The 12,139-nt window shown below is 46.0% G+C and overlaps 1 protein-coding gene across 1 annotated transcript in view; it reads left to right on the top strand.

Moving 5' to 3' along the window:
* TENM4 (teneurin transmembrane protein 4) overlaps positions 1–12,139 on the top strand; it is a 756,454-nt gene that overhangs the window by 296,423 nt on the left and 447,892 nt on the right. The window contains exon 6 of the mRNA XM_082343256.1: positions 1,529–1,625. The gene's annotated coding sequence lies outside the window, so the exon portion shown is untranslated. The remainder of the gene's footprint in view (positions 1–1,528; positions 1,626–12,139) is intronic.

The following is a 12,139-nucleotide window of genomic DNA, read 5'->3' as shown; positions in this document are numbered from 1 at the left end:
TCTGGTGTGGAGGGCTGAGTGAAGAGCCACACCAGCTGGTGCGTGTCCCTTCTCCATGTGGTCCCTCACCCCCACCCATCTGGGTGGCACCTCACAGTCTCCTCGAGAGTAAGAAATCAAATGGCAGATGTGGTCATCATTTGGAAGCTTTCAAATGCTTTATAAATCTAGGTATTCTTATTAATACTGTTATAATATTATATATTATATTGTTATATATAGCAAGAAATGGTGCCTCCAGCTGTCTTTCTTATGCACTCTCTCTGTTTTTATCTGCACAGCCTCTTCGTCAGTAAGTGTTGTAATTCTAAATGGCAGGAGGGAACTAATGTGTATTGCTCAGGTACCTGTTTACAGATAAGGAAATGGAGGGGCAGGGAGGTTTAGAAAAACTAACCCGAGATTACACCCAATGACCAGAGGATACACGTTCTTTCCAAGTATACATGGAACATTCACAACAGTTGACTACATCCTAGGCTATAAAATGCATCTCAGCAAGTTTCAAGGAATCAGTATCCTGCAAACCACATTCTCCCGCCACAGGACAATTAAGCTAGAAATCAATAACAGAAAGATGAGTTTAAAAAAAAAATACGTTGAGGGGGAGGGATAAGTTAGGAGTTTGGGGAAAAAATGCATTGAGAGATATTCACAAAAACACTTCTAACTAACTCATGAGTCAAAAAAGAAATGATAATAGAAATTATAAAATATTATAAATGAATGATAAGAGAAATATCAAATATCGAAGTTGTGGAATATAGCTAAGACAGCATAAGGGAAATGCTTGACCTTAAATGCTTGCATTGGGAAAGAAGAAGGGCTGGAAATTAACAAATGGGCTAAGTATCCAATTTAAGAACAATAGTAAGGGAGGGTGGGAGGGAGATGCAAGAGGGAGGGCATATGGGGATATATGATACGTATGGCTGATTCACTTTGTTATACAGCAGCAACTAACACAGCAATGTAAAGCAATTATACTCCAATAAAGATGTTAAAAAAAATTTAAAAATAAAAATAAAAAAAAGAACACTAGTAAACATAAATAAACAAGACAGCTCAAGGTTGCACAGTTATAAGTGGTAGAGCCAGGATTCAAACATAGACATGGCTGCTTCCAAAGCCCTCACTCTCTCCACTACACCATGAGCCTTTCTCTGTGCTGTTTTCCATAAATATGCCCAGTGCCTGGAAATTCTGTTTCTCCCTAAGGGTCAAAGAGCTGAACCTATAGGGTAACTCCCTGTATCAAGGTTAATGATAAAGCACACTCGTTTATTCATCCATCCTTTCCCTCATTCATTCATTAAATATTTATTGAGCATTTGCTATGTGCCAGGCACTGGGATCACTACCTTAGTCGCCTTTGCTCTGAGTGTTCCAAAACCAGCCTTCAGCCTGGGGCCCAAGCTGCCGCTGCTGCCCACCTGCCGCCCCTCAAGCTGCCTAAACCTCATCTGCTGTTTGTCAGAAGAGCAACCTCGTCAAAAATGACTGATTTCTCTCTTGTCTCTTTCAACAGGTAGACTGAAATTACCATGTGTCCAAATTAAAACTGCATACTTCAAGGATTATTTGAAGGATTATTCTTAGACCCTTTTAAGAAGATTTAAAGAAAAGTGAGTTGATTTTTTTTTTTTTACACTTCAGAGAGTATTCATGATTTAAGTTAATGATATGGGTGCTTTTTTACTCTACCCCTTAAATATGTGTTAATAGGTAGACTTTATATCCATTTATTTTATAAGAAATTTTTTCCCTAAATCAATGAGCAGGGAGTACAGGATTACTGCTTGGCTTCCCTGTACGATTTTAGTACATTTCAAAGGCTTGTGGAATCTTAGAGATGAATGGTTCTTAGAGGTGTGGATCTTTGGTAGGTAGGTAGATAGATAGATGGATAGACAGACAGATAGATAGATTTGGTCTATGCTTGGAAAACTCCAGGGACTAATGAGGAACTGGTTATCTCCCCCCATTTATGATCTTTATTTAAAAAATCTGGATTTGACATCCACTGTATCCACTTCTCCTCACATCTTGCCAAGCCTCTTTTTCACTAGACAGTCCTACAAATGTTTGAAGACAAAAGATCATGCCCTTCCTTGAGATCTTTTTTTATTCTTTGTCCCTCATAATTTGGTTTTAAGAGCAATTCCTTCCCTGGTCATCTTCTTTCCAACACTGTAAATGTCTCCTCAAAAAGAGGCATTGCCTGGAACACAGACAGTGCTCTACCAGCGTCCTTTGTCCCAGGAGATGCGTGAGAATCAGAGGAAGATAAACCCAAGGACCAGACCCGGTTTCCAGTCCCAGTTCTGCTCTGGCGATGCTCTCGGGAAAGTCCCTTCATCCCTCTGAGCTTGGAGAAAACAGGAGGGTAGGACAAGATGGTCCTAAGATGCTGTCCAACTCCATGTGGATAGTTTTGCTGACTCAGAGTAAAGAAGTTGCTGCTTCCCTCTGTCCCGGGCACTGGGATGGGCCAGGACTTGGGGATGAGTGGGATGTGGGTACAATCCCAGTCCTATCACTTGCTATGTGACCCTAGACTGTCACTTCTCTCTGAGCATCTATTTCCTCATTTGTGAAGTAAGGATATTAATACATGTGGCAAAGGATTCGTGTGAGGTGTGCTGGGATAAGGTACATAAAGCGCTTGGTACCTGGTGTGTAGGAAGTGTTGAATAAATGGTAGCCCCTAGTAGCTGCATAAGTAGTGATGGGGCTCCTTACCTCCAGCTGGAGGAGAAGACAGCAGGTGGTGAAGAGAGAAGCGTGAATATGTGGGTGTGCTTGTTAGGGATGGGGGAGGAGTGGCCACATCCCAAAAAGTCTCATGCATACACAAGCCCAACTCTGGAAAGTTCATGAAATTAAAACTCTTCTCAGAATCAGACAAGGAAAGATTGGTTGCTGCGGAATACACAGTTAAAAGGGAAGTTTTTAGGGAGGATCTGAGGACCTGCACAAATTCTGCCCATCTCTGGCTGCTGCCACTGCCTCAGTCCTGGATAGTAAGGATTGGTGTCCCCAGAAGGAAGGTCCTTAGACCCCCAGTAGACCTGGGGGGCTTGAGAATCATCATATATCTGTATATGTTCAGAAGGCTGGTTGTGAGGTTGAGATGAGAGACTGAGTGTGAAAGGGATTTACAAACTGTAGAGTACCCTCCACATATATGTATGTTTGTATTATTTATGTATTATGAGATATTTCAGTACTTTGGAAATCAGGAGAGGGGGGAAACTCCATGTGTAATGAAGCAGTAGGGTCCAGCCCACGGATTCCTGAGCAGAACAGCGTGTGTGTGAATGTATGCACATGTCTGTGTGTGTGCACATGCACGCCTATGTGTGTGAGTTTGTGTGTGCACATGTGTGTGCATGCGTGAGAGAATCTTTGGGCCCTTTGGATGTGGTCATCACTCTGCACGGTGACTGGCAGCCTGGAGAGAGTGTGACATAGGAATGAAAACACAGGGTGTGGGTCAGTCAGCTTCGCTCTATAACTGACTGGCCAGATGACCTTGGCCGCATTTTTCCAAGAGTGCCCCAGCCCCTGCCTTTATGGAGCTTAAAGGGTGTGGGCCGGGCTACTCTGGGGAGCTGGGAGGGAACTGCATAGAAGGTACCCTTCACACTGAGAAGGCGTCCGGGCTGTGTGAGTGCCCTTCTCCTGTGGTTAATGGAATTTGTCAGAGTTTAGGGAAGTCTTCTTGACCTGTTGGCTGAAAGGACCCTACCCTGAGGGCCCAGGCACCTGGGTGAATGGAGAGCACACCCTTCAGCCCTGTTGCAAAGGCTCCTTCCAGAGGTGTTTCCACACCTCGGCCATCCTTCCCAGTCCCCTCCCTCAGTCTGGCTGTGGGGCTGATAAATCTTAAATTCAGGAGGACTGGGAACTGTGTTGTCAGTGAAGGTGTGGAACAAGGATTTTTTTTTTTTTTTTTTTGAAATTATTCTAGCTAATGTCATGGCCTTTGTTCTCCAGACAGCTACTGGCTCTTCATAGCAGGGTGCTGCCCCAGGCTTACACTGCAGTGGATGCCACTGGCCAGAGGTGCCCATTTCGAGGTTTCCAGATCCGGGGAATACTATATAATCGTGTATTATAGTGTTTTTCGAATTGTGGGTTGTGACCCATTAGTGGGTCATGAATTTAATTTGGTGGTCCAAGATCGTCATGCATTAAAGGGAAACAAAGTGATCCAGTAGCCCATAGAGTGAGTGACGGTATTTATAGTATGTATTCAACCCAGGTCCCATATCCAAAATATATACAGTTGACCCGCGAACATGCAGGGCTTGGGGCACCAACCCTCTGTGCAGTGGAAAATCCAAGTATAATTTATAGTGGGCCCTCCACATACACAGTTTGTCAGTATCCCAGGTTCTGCACCTGCAGATTCAAACACCCATGGACAGTGTAGCATTGTAGTATTGACTATTGAAAAAATCTGTGTCTAAGTGGACCCATGTAATCCAAACCCATGTTGTTCAAGGGTCAACTGTATAGTAGGAAGAAAAGAGGAAACTGCTACAAATAAGTAAGGAAAAGACAAGCAACCTAATAGAAAAATAAGCAAAAGATATTTCAAACAGATACTTCACAAACGAGGATATCCAAATAACCAATAAGCATACGAAAGCGTTATCAGTTATCAGGGAATTACAGATTAAACCAGCAATGAAATACCACCATACACCCATAAGAACGGCTAAAATGAAAAAAGAGAGACAATACCTAGCGTTGGCAATGATGTGAAGCAACTAGAACCCTCATACATGTCTGTGTGAAGTCTAATTTGGTGTGATGACTTTGGAAAACTGTCTGGAAGCATCAACTAAAGTGGGACATATGCATACTAGCCATTCCATCCTTAGATACACTCATGAGATGTGCATACACCTTTCCACCCTAAAACATGACCATCGGCAACGGCACGGATAAATGGTGATACAGCCACACAATGGAATATTGCCCCCAGCAGTATGAACGGCCCTCACAAATACAGTGTTGAAAGAAAAAGCCAGGCACAGAGAAACTTTATGACTACATTTATATGAAGTACAAAAACAGACAAAACTGAGCTAAGTTGTTAGAAGTCAGGAGAGCAGTTATCCTTGGGGGAGGGGCTGGTAAATGGGAGGGCACAGTGGAGGCTTTCAAGGTATGGGTAATGCTCTGTCTTTTGATCTGAGGCCTGGTTACATGGGTGTTTTCAATTTGTGAGAGCTTATCCAGCTCTTTATCGATGACATGTACACCTACGAGACTTCCATTTTGCTTCAATAAAAGTTTACAGAATGAATGTATAAATTATGATTTGTAAATGAATAGAAGAGAGTAGAAAACACAGCAGGTAGTAAGAGTAAGCATTGTAGAGTGAAACTCAAGTTACATGTGGGAACTGTATGTGTGTCTAGGCTGAGCTGAGACGTCCAATGTACTCCTTCCTGGGGGTCACAGGCCAAAAAATGGGGAGACACTGAGGGCGTCTAACCCTCTCATTTTAAGATGAGGAATCTAAGACCCAGAGAAAAGGGAATTAAGAGCAGAGCTAGGAGGAAGGCAGGGCCGGGGAGAAGACTGACCCTAGGTCTCCTTCTGCTGATGCCGTTGTCTCCCGTTTCCACTGCCAGTCGGTGGAACGGCGAACTCGGCTGAGCAGATAGCCTCTGTCCAGCAGATGGTCCGTCTGGCACCGTAGCCTCTGGGAGGCGGCCCTGTGCTTTCAGTCCAAGGGGAGCGTTGTTTTCCCACCACAGATGGGTAGAGTCGGAGACCCAGCCGCCTCTGCAGGGGCCTGGCTCTAGCTCCCCGCGTTCCCTCCCTCCTCCTTCCTGCTTCTTCTGCCTCATCTGCTCCCCTCCGAGCTCCGGAAACACCGCTGCACTCAGTCGTGCTTTCATTTGTGTAAAACAACTGTCATGCCAAAGCAATTTTACGGTTGTAGAAGTTGGAAAACAGTGAAGAAAATACATTGGGAGAACACGAGCCGACAGAGCATGAGTCAGTCCTGGCTTTGTGCTTTTATTTTGTCACAAAATTGTGAGCCCATTCCTCCGACCTCTCCTGCGAGGGGTCACGGGGCTACCAGCCCCTGAGGGCGCGAGAGGAGCGGGGCTGTAACCCTGTCGCTGCCAGGCAGAGCTTCACAGAGGAGGAAAACGTGCCGATTCTAAAAGGCTCAGTATGAACCTCGCACAGAGCCTGGAACCATCTGAAATAGGAGGGTTACATAACATCAGGGGCTTTCCAGCTCTTTTGACTGGGACCCAAAGTACAGAACACGTGGGGCATCTTCACTCAGCACACACCCTCACCCACACAGGGAAACAGGTGCAGTTTACGATGTAACAGCCCAGGCCGCCCCAGCACGGGCATCCAGCTGAACCCTGGGGCCGGGGTGCCGGAGGGAGTCTCAGAGAGGGTTTCACGGAAGCCAAGAGATTTGAGCTAAGGATCAAAGAAAGAGAAACTGCACAGGCAGATCGCTGAGGACTGGCCAGCAGGTGAGAACCTCATTTGAAAGAAGCCATCTTGCATTCTGGAAACGGCCTGTGGTTCCATAGAGTCAAGGCTGAGGAAGTGTGTGGTGTAGGAGAGGATCCAGAAGAGGTGGATGGGGCCCAGCTGAAAGCCTCTGTGTCCTGACAGGGAGTGTCTGGGGTGAAGAGGAAACATCACCCGAGATTCGTATAAGCAAGAAGTGCCTGTAGCCTTGGAGACAGACTAAGAGATGCAGGCAGACGCAGGTATGAACGTTGGTGCAGTCCCAGAATTTTGTGTTACAGCACTCACCTGGGCCATCTGCAAAGAAAACTTTCAGAGAACGCTTCTGATCCAGGCCTGGCTGAAGGCGGGAGCTGGAGAGATGAGTTAAGACAGAGTTCCCGGCCCCGTCGTCCTGCCAGTGGACTGACAGGTCAAACCCAAACACAGATTTGACATGGTAGTTATTATTCTAGGATAAAATGTCCCAAATAGTGTTTTATGATACATCAGCCCCACAAAATGTTGTTTGGAAAAAAAAAAAAGGAGGAGGAGTGTTTCCATGTTGAGCAATCTGGAAAGTACTGTATCACTGACTCGCTCCTGGTAGACCTCACTGCCTCTAGCACTCTAAAGGCTCTGAGAAGTCCTGCAGGGAGGACGCTCACCTAATATTTCCCAAACTTACTTGCTCCAGGACACATTTTTGCATGTCTGTTCAAATCCCTCTGTTTTTCCAAATTGATTTTGGGAAAGTCCATCCTAGAGAATGGCCTGAAGGCTGGTGGGGAGCTCTGAGGAAGGAGAAGTGGGCTCTGCCTGGGAGAGGACAGGGAGAGCTGCCTAGAAGAGGGAGATTTTGTGCCCACTATAGAAGGCCCAGTCTGAACCTAGCACAGGGTCTGGCCCCCAGCAGGTGCTCGGTAAATAATTAATAAATGAAAGAACGGCTACTGCGTTTGCTGGTGAAAAGAGCCTGGCGTTCTCAGCAGAGGCTGGAGACAGAAAGTACTCAGCACAGTAGGGCTGTGCAAGTGTGCCTTTGGCAGTTGAATGTAGGGTTTCTTTCCTCAAACTTGCCCCCCTCTCTTGACTGTTTTGGAAAAGGCAACAGGAGGCAGCAGAGGCAAAGTGGCTTCAGGTCACATGCTCTGGAGCCAGACTGCCTTCAATCCCAGCTCCATCACGTCCTAGCTAGTTCCTTGTACAAGTTGCCTTAACCTGTCTGTGTCTCCTCACCTCCATCTGTAAAATGGTCCTAAAAATAGTGCCCAGCCTCCTAGCGCCCAGGATGAAGGGTTCCAATAGGCATGGCGTTAGACAGGGGCATGCAGTAAGTGCCACATAACCACTAGCAACCCTCACCTGTTGGCTGCTTTTGGTCATCACCTCCCAGGCCTTTGTCCGAGTTCCCTTCCCCAGTGTTTCCCAGCAGACTGCGGTCCTCATATTTCTGAGTGAGGTGATCTGCACATTTGTTTTCCTTCCGCCAGCATCAAGAAGGGCCAGGCTGATGCTTCTTCGTTTTCAATTGTCGGGGCTGTTTGAGGTCAGGCTCGGGTTCCGCTCCTGGTTATTAGCCTTCAACCACTCCGACTGGGTAAATATTTCTGAGGGAGTCCAGCCCATCTATTATTAATTTACTGCAAGCAGTTGCTGTACTTTCCAGCATAGCTCTGCTGAGAGATGTTTTGTAGGCCGTGTAGAGTTCTCGTGACCTTAATGCTTTCTGTGGGGTGTGGGGGCAGCGTCCCTGCTGGCTTTGCCTCCCTGGGGAAAGAAGGACAGTTGTGTGAGCAGTGGGCATGGGGGGGTCCATGCTGGATCCTGTGTAATTCGGATGATGGAGCTGGTGGAATCTTGTGCTTTACACCCCTACTTTCAGAATCACACCTGGCTTACAGGCCAGAGACCTGGGTGTCTTCCTTGAGAGCATGCTCTCTGTCATGGCCTCTTGTCCGGTCAGTCACCAAGTCCTAGTGATGCCATCTCCAATCCCTTCTCTCTTGTACTGCCCCCAGCCAGCTTGTCCAAGCTACCATCTTCCTCATCTTCCAGGTCCCAGCTTCCCTGATGGCTGAACGAAATCAGAACCCCTGCTTTGTGTTCCCATTGAGCCCCCCAACCCTGATTCTTTTTAAATCACTTTTCAATCTTTAAATTACCTGTTCTTGGTCTGGCTTCTCTGCTTGACTATAAGCCAATGAGGGTAGGGATCAAGTTCATCTTCTTAATGGTGCTCGACAAATATAAATCTCTTCCCAGTTAGCAATAGACAAGACTGTGCTTTTCCTTTCTCCCTCCCTCCCTTCTTCCCTTCCTTCTCTCCTTCCTTCCTTCCTTTCTTTTTCTTAACTACAGTTAAAAGGGACCTAGTGATCAACTAGTCAAGTTCCCCAGAGGAACCTCAACACCACAGTGGGAGGAAAGGAGGCAAAACTGGCAGGACCCTGAGCCCCAACCCCTCACCAATGCAGAAGCGACCCTTTATCTCCTTTAGACATTACAATTTTACTTTAGCTTTTCTTTAGAGAAAGTAAAAAGTGGTTCTTCTACGATAAAAGGTTTGGAAAACACTGATCTATTCTTAGATTCTCATTTTTCAGAGCAAAAATCTACCAAGTATTTTGCATATGTTCACTCATATACAAGGACGGTATCGTCCTCATTTTATAGATTCAGAAACTGGTGCCCAGGGTAGTTAGGAAACTTGTCCGCGGTCACACAGCCAGAGTGTTCAGTGGGTCCAGAGTTCCTATCCAGGATTGTCAGACTCCAAACTCTTTCCACTGCCACCTGCTGCTTCCCCACAAACCATCATCCAACAAACTGTGGCTTCCCAAGCCAGCCTCTCCGTCTGGCACAGCAACCAGTGGCCAGAAACAGATCTTTGGGATTTAATTGGGCACCACTTGCTCAGAGGGACAGGGCCTTCATTCCTAGGGTTTCCTGGCTGTGTGGGCCATGAGATGCTAAGCAGAGAGAAACAAAGACCATGTAAGCCAAGGAAGAGCTGGGCTGCTCCAACAAATTGTCAGGCATAAAGCCTGAAATAAAGTGACTTGAGCTGGGATCCCTGAGTCCCTGATACCTTCAGCACAACCTGGGTCTTGCTTCCCATGTGTCAGGAATTTCTCCCAAGGACATCCTGGACAAAGTGACAACCCAGGAAACAAAAACTGCTCTAGATTGTACAGGAAGACAGCATGTGTTTTATTGTGAACCTTAGTGTCTCTTGCCTTTCCTTTGTCCCCATGCCCAGGTTATTTTGACTTTAACTTTGGGATGAAGTCTGGCTTATTTAAACAGTAATGAAACCAGAATGGAGAACGGGAAATCTAAGTTCTTACCCCCCAGTTCCCTCAAGAACTCACCGCATGACTCCCTTTGGACATGTCACATGGCTTCTCTAAGCCTCAGTCTCCCCATCGTTAAAGTGAGTGTGTTTGGACAAGATGCTCCTGCCCACCATGACAAGGAGAGTTCAAAGTACTGACTCTGCACCTGTACTTCCCAAGTCTAACTCCCAGATCCACCCTTATTGCTGTGTGACCTTCGGCGAGTTATGGAGGCTCTCATGGGCAGCTTTATCATCTGCAAAATGGGGTAGTGGTAATGTCTATCTCATAGATTTATTGTGGGGATTAACAAGTAAGTACAGCACTTAGAATAATGCCCAACACATCATTAAGTTATTTATTTAGTCCACTATTATGGTGATGGTTGTGATTATCTCCATTCATGGAACCATACATTACGATTCTGCACTTTTGTTGTCTAGACCGTGTCCAGATCTCCCAGTGGTTAGTATTTATACTTTTATTTTTCATTGACTCCGAAAAACCATAGTGACAGAAAGCTTCATTGGATTCAGTAATTCTGAACTCGATGTGAATTCATCATAACACCCCTAACTATATTGTGTGAGACATTGATTCAGTTACAGACAATGCTTGATGAGCTAACATACAGGTTCCTAGATTGTGCCAGCAATAATATGTCCCTAGTTAGAAACCTCTGATCTAGGATCATTGCTGTTTCTTCCAGCATAGTTTATGGCCCATGGTAGGCACAGAGTTAATGTTTGAATAAACAAGTGACCGGATGGATGGATGGATGGATGGATGGACGGATGGACGGATGGATGGACAGATAAGTTGTTGAATGAATGGATGGGTGAGTCTGTTTTTCATTTGCCTCTTGATTTACTTTGAGCAGAATAATAAGTTTGTATATGTGTTCATGTGTGTATGTGCCTATGAACATTTTCAGAGAAAGCCCCACCTATTTCTGTCCCAAGGAAGAAGCTAGTCATAGTTTGCATATTCCCCTCTCTTTTAGTGTATAGGGTCATTTTTCACTGGAGTCCTTTCAGCTGTCTGGCACTGACAAAAGATAAGCACTCCCTCTGCCTCTCCCATGCCTTCCTCCTCCAACAATGAGGGCTTTGTGCTGAGAAGACTGCCTCTAGATGTTTCTTTCCCAAAGCCCCAGAGCCTTGTCTGGCTTCTATCAAGAGTATTGATGGGGGAGGGGACACAGACAGTTGAATTCAGGGAGCAGTGCCTATGGCCTGGTGCCAACTCGACAAGTCAGGCCGGGGTGGACGACTCAATATCTGTTCTGGGATATAGGCAGCCCGGTTACCTGAGCTGGTTATCCAGCTATCTGCAGCCAGCGCCCTGGAAGTCATCAAGCTCTGGTTTCCCGGAGTCTTTTGCTCTGCGCCCAGGGGAGAATGCAGGGCTGGAGGGGATGCGTGGGAGATGGCAGAAGCAGAGGGACGGGGAGCCAATCTCGGGGTGTGAAGAAGTTCACCCCATAGGCACAAGGGGCTGCTCCGGCTACTGCGTCTTAGGGCTTCAATTCACGAATGAGATTAAAATGCCAGCAGCCTGCCTCTGTACACACACTTAGGAACACATTGGCTTGAGCTGCTTAATGAGTATTAGTCAGGAATCGAAGAAAGGCCCGGGCAGGCGCCTGGCTGATGCCTTGTTGATTAGAACACTAAACGTGTCACCCTTTGAAAGCCAGCACTTGCTGGAGAGCAAACCCAGGGTTGAGATCTCCTAGTAACCCTTACATTCCCCACTGTCTCCGGATGTTTACAAATCAGTAAGCTGATCTGAGTAAGGAATGGTTATGAGGACATTTGGATAATGGCAAGGACAACAATAATAACCATTCCCCCAATAATAAACAGTGGTTATCAAACCTGGCTGCCCACCAGAAACACGGAGGGTTGGTTTGTTTCTCCGTTTGTTTGCTGTTTGTTTTTTGTTATTTTGAAAATACAGACTCCTGGGTCCTATCCCTAGTGATTCTATTTCTCGAGGCCTGGGGTAGGAATCTATATGTTTAACAAGCACAACATATACTTGTTCATCATACTGGATGATTCTGATGTTTGTGGCTGAGCCCTGGCCATGAGAACCGCTACTCTGTAGAATGAGGCCACGTTGGACCCAGATTGGCATCAGACTGTCCCTTCCTAAACTATGGCCTCAGGTCTATTGCTTAGCCACTCAACCTCAGATATATCATCTCTAAAAAGGGATTAGGTAAAATCATGCAGCCACTATAGACAACAGTGTATGATGATTCCTCAAAAAAAATGAAAAATAGAATTATC

This window comes from Balaenoptera borealis (genome assembly GCF_965194805.1).
Source record: "Balaenoptera borealis genome assembly, chromosome: 11".
Taxonomy (NCBI): Eukaryota; Metazoa; Chordata; class Mammalia; order Artiodactyla; family Balaenopteridae; genus Balaenoptera; species Balaenoptera borealis.
The sequence above is the reverse complement of the archived record's forward strand: the minus strand, read 5'-3'. Positions and strand labels throughout refer to the sequence as shown.